General features: G+C 33.2%; 1 pseudogene; it reads left to right on the top strand.

Annotated features, from left to right (window-relative positions):
- The first annotated feature begins 11,889 nt into the window (after window positions 1-11,889).
- Window positions 11,890-12,372, top strand: LOC134696827 (putative nuclease HARBI1; annotated as a pseudogene).
- The last annotated feature ends 726 nt before the right edge of the window (window positions 12,373-13,098 follow it).

The following is a 13,098-nucleotide window of genomic DNA, read 5'->3' as shown; positions in this document are numbered from 1 at the left end:
CTAGACAAAGGTTTTCTTTGACCTTCCTTAAGTAAATATATATAATCAGGTTTTGTGGATACCTTCTTTACATGGGACGAATATACTAAAAAATAATGCGTAAAAATGTTACAAAATTCACACACAAACATTTGAACTATTTATTACAGGCTTAGCGCTTTTGAGTTTTTAATGATGTTATGAATTTGTTTGATGACAATTTTTTAAGGTTATGATACACTTTCGTTAAACAAGTTTGCGCATCCACAAACTATTTATAAATAAAGAACGAATTACAAGCACTACAGGAGCAATCGTAGTTCTTCTAACAGATGAGGATTTGCATTTCTTAAACATATCTTGGTCGTCATTCATTCCTCTAAGCATCTAGGCTCTTCAGTTCAAATATAAAGTGATATTTCTTTGACGCCACTGTTTGAAAACACGTACTTTCAGTTGCAATGATCAAGCATTCAATGGATAAGGTGAAAAAGGTGGTTAAGTGTCTAAATATCGGGCAGACATCAAAAATAGCTGCAGGTACACCCTTGGTATTGGGTAAGCAATTTCAGTTGGAATGGCATGATTTGTACGGAGAATATCATTTTATCTTCATGTTTGGTGGATTGTCCATGGCTTGTTTTAAAATTCTGAGTGATATATTACGCGATATTGGATGGACCCGTGCCCTCACTGAAGCCGATATTGCAACACCTAGAATGGCAGATGCCTTTAAAGTATGTTTAAATGTAATTAGGAATGGACACGCGTATAAGATAACTGTATGTGGTTTGCTTGAATTGATAATGCTAGTCGTTGTGAAAGCTAAAACACAGAAAATATAGGCAATGTGATGTTAAAGTATGGGATCAACGGGTGTAAAGAAAGAGAGTCATATCGACAAGTTTAATTTTTGGCGTTCAATTATGAATTAGAAACTTCATGTGCCTTCAGTAGAACGCTCATATCACGAGTCAAATATCGTACTTTACAAACAGTCCATATCAAGCATGATACCAATCTTGGTCTTGACCGTGTAAACTATGCATGATATTGATTCCTTTCACAAACATCACCCACATGTTGCAATGAAAATGAAATTTATAAATGGTAATTTTAACTGTACGTAAGTCCAGTAAGTTGATTTCCTATATTAAAAATGATCAGACATAAACACAGAATAATGAGTCGTGATTAAAATCATTTGCAAGGAAGCAGCGGCCTTATGATGCTATTCCGCCTACCACAAATCATTATCATTAATATAGGCGGAATAGCATCATAAGGCCACTGCTTCCTTGCAAACGATTTTAATCTTCTGGGGCATACCACAAGAGAAGCATATCAAGTTAGACATGTTTTGGCTCGTCCGGATGTATGCATTCGACAGGTTCATTTACCAATCCATGTACACAGTAGTTGGGTTAAAACAAATGATAGTTGGAAACAAAAATATACTTTTTTAGTTGCCGTTGATTTTCGTGTCATGGTTTATTGAAATGCGGATGCAAGAAATTTAGCTGTGTGGGTAACTGAAAATGTTACTGTTCTGGCCTTCCGTGTAGAGGTTGATATATTGGTAACTGCCAGATTATTAAAAGATAAGCAACCTGTCTTTCTAAACAAAATATATATGCATTTGAACTTCACAAAGTCAGAAATATCTCTTGTTGTTGATAGATATGGGACTGGAAGGTGTAGGTGTTGTTTTTCGTACTTAAGGGACTGTAGTTTAAGTTTTTATCAAAACTTACATTGAATTATACCTTTTACACAGCTTTCAAAAGATTTACGAAATGTTACCAATTGGATATGACGCCATTTGCAAAATGAGCGGTGACCATCTTGACAAAATGATTTTTTTAATGGCCAGTAGCTGATGTTTTGTTATATCATTTAATCCACCCATATACCAAATTTCATGCTTGTATCACTATAAGCACCATTATGTCCATAATATCTCCCATTATTAACAGTCTGTCTAATTGTGTGTTCTTAACACAGTTAATGTAAATAATTTGCCTGTAAAATACTATAATTTAAAACTAAGTTATCAGAATTCAATACACCGAAAATTACACCAGTCTGTCTTTATTCAATAGTATTTTTACTCCAAAAACTAAATACCACCAAAAAGAAATTTCTCTCCAAAATTGTTTTATTTCTGTACATACCAAAACAATTATGCTCTATGGTTTCTATTTCTTTACAACTGGCACATTCATTAGTTAAGGAAAGTTTATATTTTGTGATACAATGTGATTATTGTTTACATATTTAAAGCTCAAGTCTGATATAAAAAGTCTTAAACATAGTAATCTGTCATCAGCAGACAATGGTTTACTTTTTTTTAACTTGTTAATTGGATGGGGAGTTGTCTCATTGACACTCACACCACATCTTCCTATATCTGTGTCCCAAGGTCTCGTCAATAGCAGACTGGTCTACAGGTCAGTTCAGGAGCAAACCTTTTCATAGGTCTGGGGCAGACCTGTCCTCAGGACTGGTGAAAAGCAGACTTGTAAACAGGTCTGGTCTGTAACAGACCTGTAAAAAGGTCTACAGCAGTCATACAAAAGCAGACCTAAGGTCTAGTCTACCAACTACGAAGTTCACTTGCTTTTCTGCTCAAAATTTCTTAAGTTGAATTATGAAGTAGACAACAAGTCTGCTCCAACTTAACAATTGAACAGGTTAGTCGCGCCCCCATCAAAACATTTCGCGTGTAAAAACATCTTAAGTAAGAAGAATCATTCCAATTTTGTTCTTTTCCTTTGCCTCTTAGTTCTTTGGCATAAACATAAGACTTGTATGCTTTTTGTATGTGTTAAGATAAAAGTAGAATAGACGAAAGGAAGGTTAAGCTGAGGTTCGTCTTGACCTTAGCTGTATATAATGTGATCACTGACCTTACAAAAAACCAATAGAATTGTCACAATTTCAAATTACATTGCAGAATATGGGAAATAAGTATCTAGCAACAATAATTAACAGTTTTTAAATCATGGTTACCAATATCTTATCCTGGTAAATACGTAATATCAATTCCGTTGATAATGCTATGATAACTTCCTGTTGCACATAGAAAAACGAGTCTAAATTGAAAACTACGTTCAAACCTATGATTGCGTTGGATAAAAACCGCAATTTTTATACGTGTGCATGTAAAACAAAGTTCTCTAGAAGGGTCTAAAAACAGAACAAACAACCTTTTCCAAAAGACCAAAAAAGTGAAAAAGTATAATTAAACAAAACGCATTTGACTAACAGGTCGAACAACTGATGTTCTTTAACCCGTATATATATATATCTGAATAAAAAAGTCCAACATTTCCTGATAGTGCATATATTATTTAATATTCACAAGTACTTTCATGTTTTACAACAATCTTCAGGTTAAAGGCGAATAATTTTCTCGTTTTATAAAATTAATGTAGAATGTGACATTAGAAGATTCATAAAGGAACAATATGTTATAACCAAATTCAAGTCATAACTAAATGCGCATTAGGCTTTCAATAGCGTTACATTTGACTTTCCATATTTTACTATAGAATAAATAGAAACTACCTGCTCAAATTTAAAAGACGACAATAGTTTATGAATGTCGAGACAAAATAAGTACCATTTTTATTCCTCAGTTATCATTTTCCATCTAAAATGAGTCACTATTAGCGCACCGAGCCTTAAGTGAGCTTATGCCATCGTATGTCGTCCGTCGTCGTCTGTCGTCGTTAACTTTTTAAAAAATCTTATCCCCTTAAACTACTCTACAAAAAAGCTTTATGACCAAAATTATTAACCTACCACTTACGCATTTATTGTCCTTTAATGTGTTTGTATTATCATTTTTGCTGGTGTGTTTTGTAAATGCGACTTTTTGTGTTTCTTTGGTTCTTATTACGTTATAAAAGATCCTGTCAGTATGTTATTGTTCTATTCAAAATTTGAAAATACTTTACACGACAAACGACAAAATTATCTACTCGCGTAGATTTATTAATCGTATTTTGATTATTTTTAAAAATTCTAAAGAACTTCTGGACTATTTTAAATTTTGGTCTATTTCTGAAATTATTTCTAACATAAGTTTTGATTACTAACCCTGTATCCCGTCATTTTCCATATGAAATTATAATTGATTTGAATAAACATTTAACGACGAAATTCCTACGTGACGTTTACGTTTTAATGACGTGAGATACGCTAAGCAAAGCATGTGTTTTTTTAATTTGATAGATGCTTTTGTGTTTTTTTTGTAAATGATTGTTTGTTTAGAGATACAGTGTAGTAACTCAGTGATGACTGATGTACCCATATTTTGACTTTTTTATTTATAATGTCTGTTTTGTTCACGCATCGTTGTAAATATAAATGAATTCGATGCGCCTGTCATACAAGTGAGAGGTTTAGCGCTATAAAATCAAAATTCAATCCACAATTTTCTACATTTTAAAATGCCTGTACAAAGTCAGGAAAATTACAGTTGTTGTCCATTCGTTTGATGTGTTTTGTCATTTGATTTTTCTGTTTGAGTATGGACTTTCCGATTAAATTTACCCAGAGTGCAGTATTTTTGTGATTTTACTTTTTAAAGACAGTTTTACACCATTTTTGTTAAAATGGTCGAGATGTATAAGCCCTGAAGTTTTCAGAATAATCGAACAACCCATGGTTGTTGCCACTGAATTGGTAGTTTAAGGAAATTTTGCAGTTTTTAACTCTTATCTTGAATATTATTATAGGTAGATATAAACTGTAAACAGCAATAATGTTACGCAAAGTAAATCTACAAAAAAGTCAATATGACCGAAATTGTGTACTGAGCGCTTAAGAGTTGCTGCCCTTTTAAAATAATTTTAAACAATATGTTCATCAAGTTTGCTAACATTAAAAACTCTTCTCCTCTGAAACTATTGTGCCTGATACTTATTGACTTTAAAAAATTAAATGAACGTTCCTTCAAGAATCTAGTTTATGATTTGTTTCCGAATTTTCGATCCATCAACACATATTGTCGCCATAACTAAATCTAGAACATAAGTGTCAAACACAGTTTTTGGTTTATATCTCAGAAACTAAAGCTTTTAAATCAAATCTGACATGGAGTGGAATGTTCAAAATGTCAAGATCTATCAGCCCTGCAATTTTCAGACAAACCGAACACCCATTGTTTGGTTGCTGCCACTAAATATGTTGTTTTAAGGAAATTTTGTAGTTTTTGATTATTATCTTGAATACTATTGAAGATAAAGATAAACTGTTAACAGCAAAAATGTATAGCAAAGTCAGATTTACAAATAAAATGTATGAATAAAGCTGTCAATTGACCCCTTAAACAGTCATTACCCTTTAAGGACAATTTAACACAAGTTTTTTTTAAATATTTTTTGACTTTAAAAATCTTCTGAAATGAATCTAGTATAGATTTTGTAGTTTTCGTCCTTGTACGTCAAGAAACATAGACACTATGGCTAAAATGGAATATATGGGTAAAATGCATTGGCATGCTTTTGAAGAAAATATGACAGATACAATGAACATTTAGATGGCGTTTTTAAGCCCCTCATTAATATATATTGAAAAGCAGAAATATTCATTAATGAAAGATTTAAGCAAAAACATTAACTGGTGAGCAATTCAGGCTCTTGAGTGCCTTTTGTTTCACATTTCAAGATTTGAACTTTTTGACCAGTCATTAATTTCTAACTTCTTTCCCTCGAAGCAAATATTTGACCGGCAGTGTCATCAAATTTCTCGGAAATTTCAATTGCAACTACGGGATTGGGCATTGTTGAGAGTACCGTAGGAGTTACGACGTTGTGTTTTGCCTAGTATGTCTAGGGTTTGACGTCAGTACAGGACGTAGACGTATCATTCAGTGTGTTTCTGCGTTATATATAATGATAGTTGATTTAGCCCTGAAAATTAATGTGTGTTGTCCCTTTCGGCATTTTAAAAGACTTACTTACTAGATACTCATCACAAAGTAAGTTTATTACTGAAGTTTATAACTTACTTTCTACTCATATCTAGTCAATGAAAATAAATTATTCTCTAACAATATTTGGCCTATTCAGATTAATCTAGGAAAATGTATATTACAGGCTGTATCACAACGTAAGGGCACTGGCCACGTACACAAAGGACGAAAAGGACGAAAAGGACGAAGAAAAAATAGACTTGATAGAGTAGGCAAAGTATTTAAAACTGAAATTATGAACTGCCTAAGGAAAGATGGTTAAATTTTGCGAAAAGGAAGAAAATTTAAACATTTTGTTTTTAGTAAAAATAGATATAACACCAATAGAATTATGCCACAATTTTGCAAAATAAAACATATAGTTATTCATTAGCTTGATAGTGATATATGGTATATCTTGAATGAACATTTTCAAACCAAATTATTTGACGATATCAATTTTGAAAGACAATAGTTGAAAGATGATAGAAGATGTGGTATGAGTGCCAATAAGACAACTCTCCATCCAAGTCACTATTATAAAAGTAAACCATTATATGTCAATGTAAAATCTTCAACACGGAGTCTTTGCTAACACCGACCATCAAGCTATAAAGGACCCAAAACAATACTAGTGTAAAATCATTCTAACGGGGAAACCAAAGGTCTAATCTATAAAAATAACGAGAAATGAGACACACTTGTTAACCATATAAAAGACAACTAATAAACATCAGATTCCTGACTTAGGACAAGTGCAAACAATTGCAACGGGGTTAAACATTAATAAAATTGAAATGTGTTTTATTTCTAACTAATTCTGATAGACAACTTTAATCCAAACACATTTCATACGAAACTATCTGAAAAATTCTTCTAGATAATCAAAATATTCTGTCGTACAATTTAAAAAAAAATGATTTCTTTGTTTCTACAGGTTTAACCCGCCTACAAGAAAGCGAAAACGAGATTCTGAGACAATTTCAAGTGGCAAACGTCCAAAACAGACCTTTGACGAATAGTAATTAGTATACTACTTTTATAAAACGCTTGATAAGTGATACATTTAGTAAGGTTAACAGTTTAAATAAATAATTGAGGACTACAACAAATACTAGAGGACCAATAGTGCCTTAGTTTTCATCTGTTTTTATTCTGTAGCTAGTCACCACTTCAATTTAATCATGTATATCTATTACAGTATATAGTCATTTTATAAAATTTACTGTTTGCAAAAGTATGAATTATTCTAAATAATAAGGATGTTCTTGTCCCAGGCGGATAACCCTGGCCGTATTAGTCACAATTTTTTGAAACCTTTGGTCCTCGGTAATCATCACTATGTACTCGTTTTGACTTTCAAACTTTTTCATCTGAGCGTCGCTGGTAAGTCTTGTGTGGACGTGGCGCGCGTCTGGTGGATTAAATTTTTAACCTGGTACCTTTTGTTGGCTATTAATCGTTTGTTTCTCTTCGGCAAGTCATGTGGTAACAGACGTTGTCTGACTTGTCAACAAATACTAAATACTGGAACTTTAACTTGCCACTCGACTGGGTCTGTGTACACTACATTTTGCAATAAAACTTGCAAAACCCAGAAAGTTGTATACCTCCTTCAGTGTCGATGTGGCATGCAGTATGTTGGCGAGACAGAGCAACCATTCAACAAATGCATGAATGGTCATCGAAGTGACTATACTTGCAAGCCCGACCTACCCGTAAGTCGTCATCTGATATCACCTGGGCACGCCCAAGCTGATCTTAAAAACCTTACTATCACAATCATATACCACAACGCGGGATGGTCGAAGGTCGACAGAGTCGCTCGGGAAAGATTTTGGATAAGTAAGTTAAGGACAGTTTCCCCAGAGGGCATAACTGAAAAAACATAGAATGAGTCAATCATTTTCCTGTCATCACTTGTTTCAAGTAACTCCGGCTTCCGTACTGGCTTTACAGTTTGAAGATTTTTTTAAATTACAGGGCTCCATTCATTTGGGTTGGATGTATAATTACGTAGCCACGTTCAATTATTTTACCTTATTAGATAACACTTATTTTTCTAATCATTGTTAAACTGCTATTCGTTTGGGAGGCTTAAATATGTAGTTTCTGTTGCAATTGCCCTACCGTTGTCAAATTTGAAATATTATATCAACTTGGATCGGTTAGGGCATTTTTTTTTAGGACTGCCCTCCATGCAGTAGACATCTAAACTGTCACAAACCTTTGGAAATTTAGAGTTGAGCCAGTTTACATCGCAAATAACTATTTTCATTTGGCATATCGTTGTAATATTTGCGCCATGTTTGAAATTTTACAATTGTACCAGCGTATGTGGTGTCCGCTTAAATTGTAGAAACGTTCAAGATTGTGATAGTGTCTCAATTTGAATATATTGACATGATTCCCTTTGACATCGTGCTATCACCGAAGAAGGGTATCTGTTATTCGAAATATTCAATATTTGTACATTTTATAGTTATTTAATGGTGATGTTGTATCCTTATTGACTTGTTATATATATAAAACCATGACAAAAAGAAACAAGACAAACAGACGAATATTAGTACATCAGACACAACATAGAAATCTAAAGACATAGCAACACAAACCCTTCCAAATACTGGTGGTGATCTACGAAGCTCAGGAGAATAATACTAGTAGTTCTTAAAAAATGATTAAACAAAAAATATCTGATTCAAAACATCTCCCATTTCAAAATCTAATAAGAAATAAAGTTACAAATAAAAAATAATAAACAATGGCCACACAAAGTTTAGTCTTAATCATAAACAAAACAAGTTGGTATTGATATCGATAAATTACAAGCCGCATTTAAAGGGACTTTCAAAGATTTGCTATTGCCAAAGTTTTATAGAAAAAATGACTTAGTCTTCACACACGCATCATCCCTGACAAGGTTTCAACTTAAATTGAGTGCCAGTATAAAAATGTCCCTTTTCTCGGTTTTAAAAAGCAAGCAATATAAGTTGAGATTTCACCTTTAATGTGTATTTCATATTTTTAAAATATTTATGCACATTAATTTTTTGACGTTAGTCACGAATTCGTCAAGTCTCCGTGATATGTTTGTCGAAGTATCAAGTGGATTGAAACCGAAATAATATTTGTCTTTTCTGTATAACAGTGTTTTATATTATATCGTCTGTATGTTTCGTTAATCGGTCTTGAAACAGTACAACTTATTTTCTGTGTTAGAACAAATCCTTAAAAAAAGTCATTTGAAAGAGCGGAGCTGATAGACATAATTAAAACCAACTAGGGACTGTGCCAGCAGCATACACGAATCAGAAGTTCAATAACTTTTTCTATAATTCATTTTATTAAGTACTTAGAGTACATATTCCTGATGAAGTTATCCTGAAAACACCACCTGCGTTCTCTGCATTTTTTCTCCACCTTTCCTAGGTCAGGAATCTGTTGTTTCGTGGTTGTCGTTCGTTGATGTATTTCATAATTATATAGGACTGGTATCTCCCGTTTGTCGATTTAATATAGATAAGGCCCTTGGTTTTCCTGTTTGAATTGTTCTACACTAGTCATGTTGGGGCCCGTTATGACTTGCTGTTCGGTGTGAGTGAAGGCTACGTGCTAAAAGCCGTGTTTTAACCTATTATTGTTGTTTAATTTTTACATATTGTGACTTGGATGGATAAGAAGTTCTCCCATTGAATTGACACTCACATCACTCACATCTTCTTATTTCCATAAAGTAATATCATGCTGTTGTTAAGGGATGTCGAAATTCAGATGTTGAACCCTGTTTTGTTGTAATTGTTAGTTAACTTATTACAATGTTTTTGTCATCGTTGTAACAGGGTAGACGTAATTAAATAACACCAAGTTCCATTAGCTGACAACACAATTTCAAAAAAGCGTATTGAAAAAAATATTTATTTTATTTTTTTAGGTTTTTGTCTCCAAAATATTGTATTGAATACTGGTATAGTGTACATATTAGTGATTTTAAAAAACTATATACATTTGATGTAAATGTAGTATTCAATATTGCTAGGCGTAGTATCTAACAAACTTTTGTTAATATCCCATAGTATAAGGAGCAAAGCTGGATTATGCTGCAGATAGCCAAGCAGATCCCAACATTTCTGTTTCATAAAACATAAGATCTGTGTTATTCAGTTGCTCGTCTGTTTATTTATTCATTTAGTAAGCAAGCTAATGACGAAGATGGAAATAAAGAAAGTTGCTCTCAAACAACAGATGGTAACAATTTGTCTGGTGAAAGAGAATTGCAAAACAAGTAAGCTGATTATATAATTATATATGTATAAACTGTCTTTCCTTAAATGTATAATTTTGGTTTACGACCGGTAAACCTGAAGTTTCCAATCGTGACGACTTGTAACACTAAATAATATCTACTGTAAACTTGCTTCATCTAGCACCATAATGATAATTTCATCAGCGCATGATGATAGGCTAAATAGAGTGTCATTGATCTTTATCAGACCAAAAATCAAAATTAACGTTCAAAATTATCAGACCATCTTTAGATCCGTTCAGTATCCCGGTATGACACCACGAGTTACGCCCCTTCTACTTGATTAGTGCATTTGAGATTAATTATATATTTATTTGAAGTTAAAGCAATATGTCTCCCGAATAAATAATAATAAAAAAAGTAATAAAAGATTAAAGATCTGTTGATTCTTTATTTCTGTTGTTGTTGTTGAGCCCGGAACTAATAAATTATTCGTCTATTTATGTTGCACATTTTTTTTTAATAATTTTATTTAATTATTTATATTAACTATAACATGCAAGGACGTACGTTGATTATACACACAAACATGTGTGCCATATATTAAACCTTAAAATGTTGTGAACCCTTTGTGAACATGAATTATCTTTCGTATTAAAAAATTAGAAACGGAAAAATCTATGAATCATGCTTCAACCAATGTGAAATCGTATCTACAAAAAAAATATACATTAAGAATAAAGTACTGAAACTCATCTACTATTGTATTTTTAAATGCATTTATCTACAAGAACAACTAGCCATCCTAATTTGCTTGACAACAAAGTTCAATGATTTAAAGAAGTTAATTTATAACTTATACAATTATATTGATAAGTCCCTTATGAGAAGAAGAATAAAACATTTTTTTGAGATTCTATTCTATTTCTATTAGGTCTTAGGACATGTAGGACTAGGACGTGTCTTTGGATGGTCTTAGGACACGTCTTAGTCCTAAGTCAGGTTAACGAAAGTCTCCTAAGTTGAGATATGTCCTAAATGTGGTCCTTAAGTTAGGATATACGAATAGGTGTCTTGGGATGGTCTTAATATAGTCATAAGAGTTATGATGTCCTAAGTTGAAATAATAACAACAAATATGGCCGCTGTGTATGTTCGTGTGAGACGACGAGAGAATAGTATTCGCCGAAACAGAGTATGTAGGGATAGAGACAATCCATTAGACTATCTAGACGATCCTGATATTGTACGTAAATATAGATTTTCAAGACCAATGATTCTAAAACTTTGTGAAATGTTACAGAATCAGCTCGCTAGGCCGACTAAAAGGTCCCATGCATTTCCCGTGTCATTACAATTAATGGTAGTCCTAAGATTTTATGCGACTGGGAGCTTTCAAATGGTAAATGCTGATGTTCATCGTATTTCTAGAGCTAGTGTTTCTACTATTACACGTGACATCACCCAATGCTTAAAAATGTATGCAATCAGTACATTTCGATGCCCACAGATCCAGGATCTCTCCAAGCGTTAAAATAAGGTTTTTATGACATTTCGAATTTTCCAAATGATATTGATGCTGTTGATGGAACTCATGTGCGAATCAAAAGCCCACCTGTTGATGAACATTTGTGCGTAAACCGAAAAACTACCACTCGTTTAATGTAATGGGAGTTTGTGACTCAAACTTAAAATTGTTCGCATTGTAGCAAAGTGGCCTGGTAGTACACATGACGCATTTGTATTGCGCAATTCAAGGCTTCGTTAAATGTTTGAAGACGGATACATAAGCGATGGATGGCTTCTCGGGGACAGTGGATATCCACTTCGGCCATGGCTTCTCACACTAGTCATAAACCCAACAACTAGACAGGGCCAACGTTACAACGCTTGTCATATGAGAACAAGATGTGCTGTTGAAAGAGGTTTTGGTGTGTTGAAATCTCGGTTCCGATGCATCGATACCACTGCAGGAACATTGTTGTAAAGCCCAGTCAGATGTTGTGACATTATTGTAGCTGTTGTTGTTTTACACAACATGTGTATTAACAATAGAATTCCGTTGCCCCCAGGAAACGATAACTTAAGAGACCAAGGACACATTGGTGGGCAGAAATATGTTGATAATCGAAACGACGGTGCAGTTATTCCTACTAGATTGATAAGTAACAGATTCAACAATTAATAAAAACAAATCTTATCCGTCTTTTTAATGGGTTGTTCATTGCATTTATTCTTGTATTCTGAAACATGGATGACTATCTCACAGACATATAAGCAATTAATAACAGTTCATTTGGTGGTACAAAGGAATTAACACATTGTAGTTTTAAAAGAAAGAAAAAGGATTCTTTAGGGAAACTTAAACTCACTAGTCGAAAAAAAACCCCTGCAAAATACATGGCAAAAACGAGAAAAAAAGAAAATGTCCGAAGACAAATAACAGTATACAAAACACCAAAAATAGAAAAGCAAAGATTGAGCGACACAAACCAGTATAACGATTATCATTGTATACTTCTAGTTGTCAAAGAAAATAAGGTAAATTATCTACGGAAATGATAACTATATGAGTATTGAATATTGAACTAGGACAAAAAGTACATCTAATCAATATGATAGATAAAGCTATTTATCACTCGTGATCACTGGCTCGATCTGAGTTTTCGGGAAACTGCAAACTGATACCAAGTTGAGCCAAAACGCAACTAGTCCATCAGCTGGTAGGGCAAAAATTCAGTTCTGTGTTACACCCTCAGGGTACCGCAATTTTTTTGTATAAATTTAAATAGTTATATCTGAAGAATATTTTAAGAGGTGTTAGACTTTTGAAAAAATGTCCAAAAGGGACTTTTTTAAGGGTATATCAAAAATTTTGTTTTGCACATATGTACAGAAAAATATAAAAATA

This window comes from Mytilus trossulus, chromosome 14 (genome assembly GCF_036588685.1).
Source record: "Mytilus trossulus isolate FHL-02 chromosome 14, PNRI_Mtr1.1.1.hap1, whole genome shotgun sequence".
In the NCBI taxonomy this organism is placed as follows: domain Eukaryota; kingdom Metazoa; phylum Mollusca; class Bivalvia; order Mytilida; family Mytilidae; genus Mytilus; species Mytilus trossulus.
This window is presented reverse-complemented; position numbering and strand designations above follow the sequence as displayed.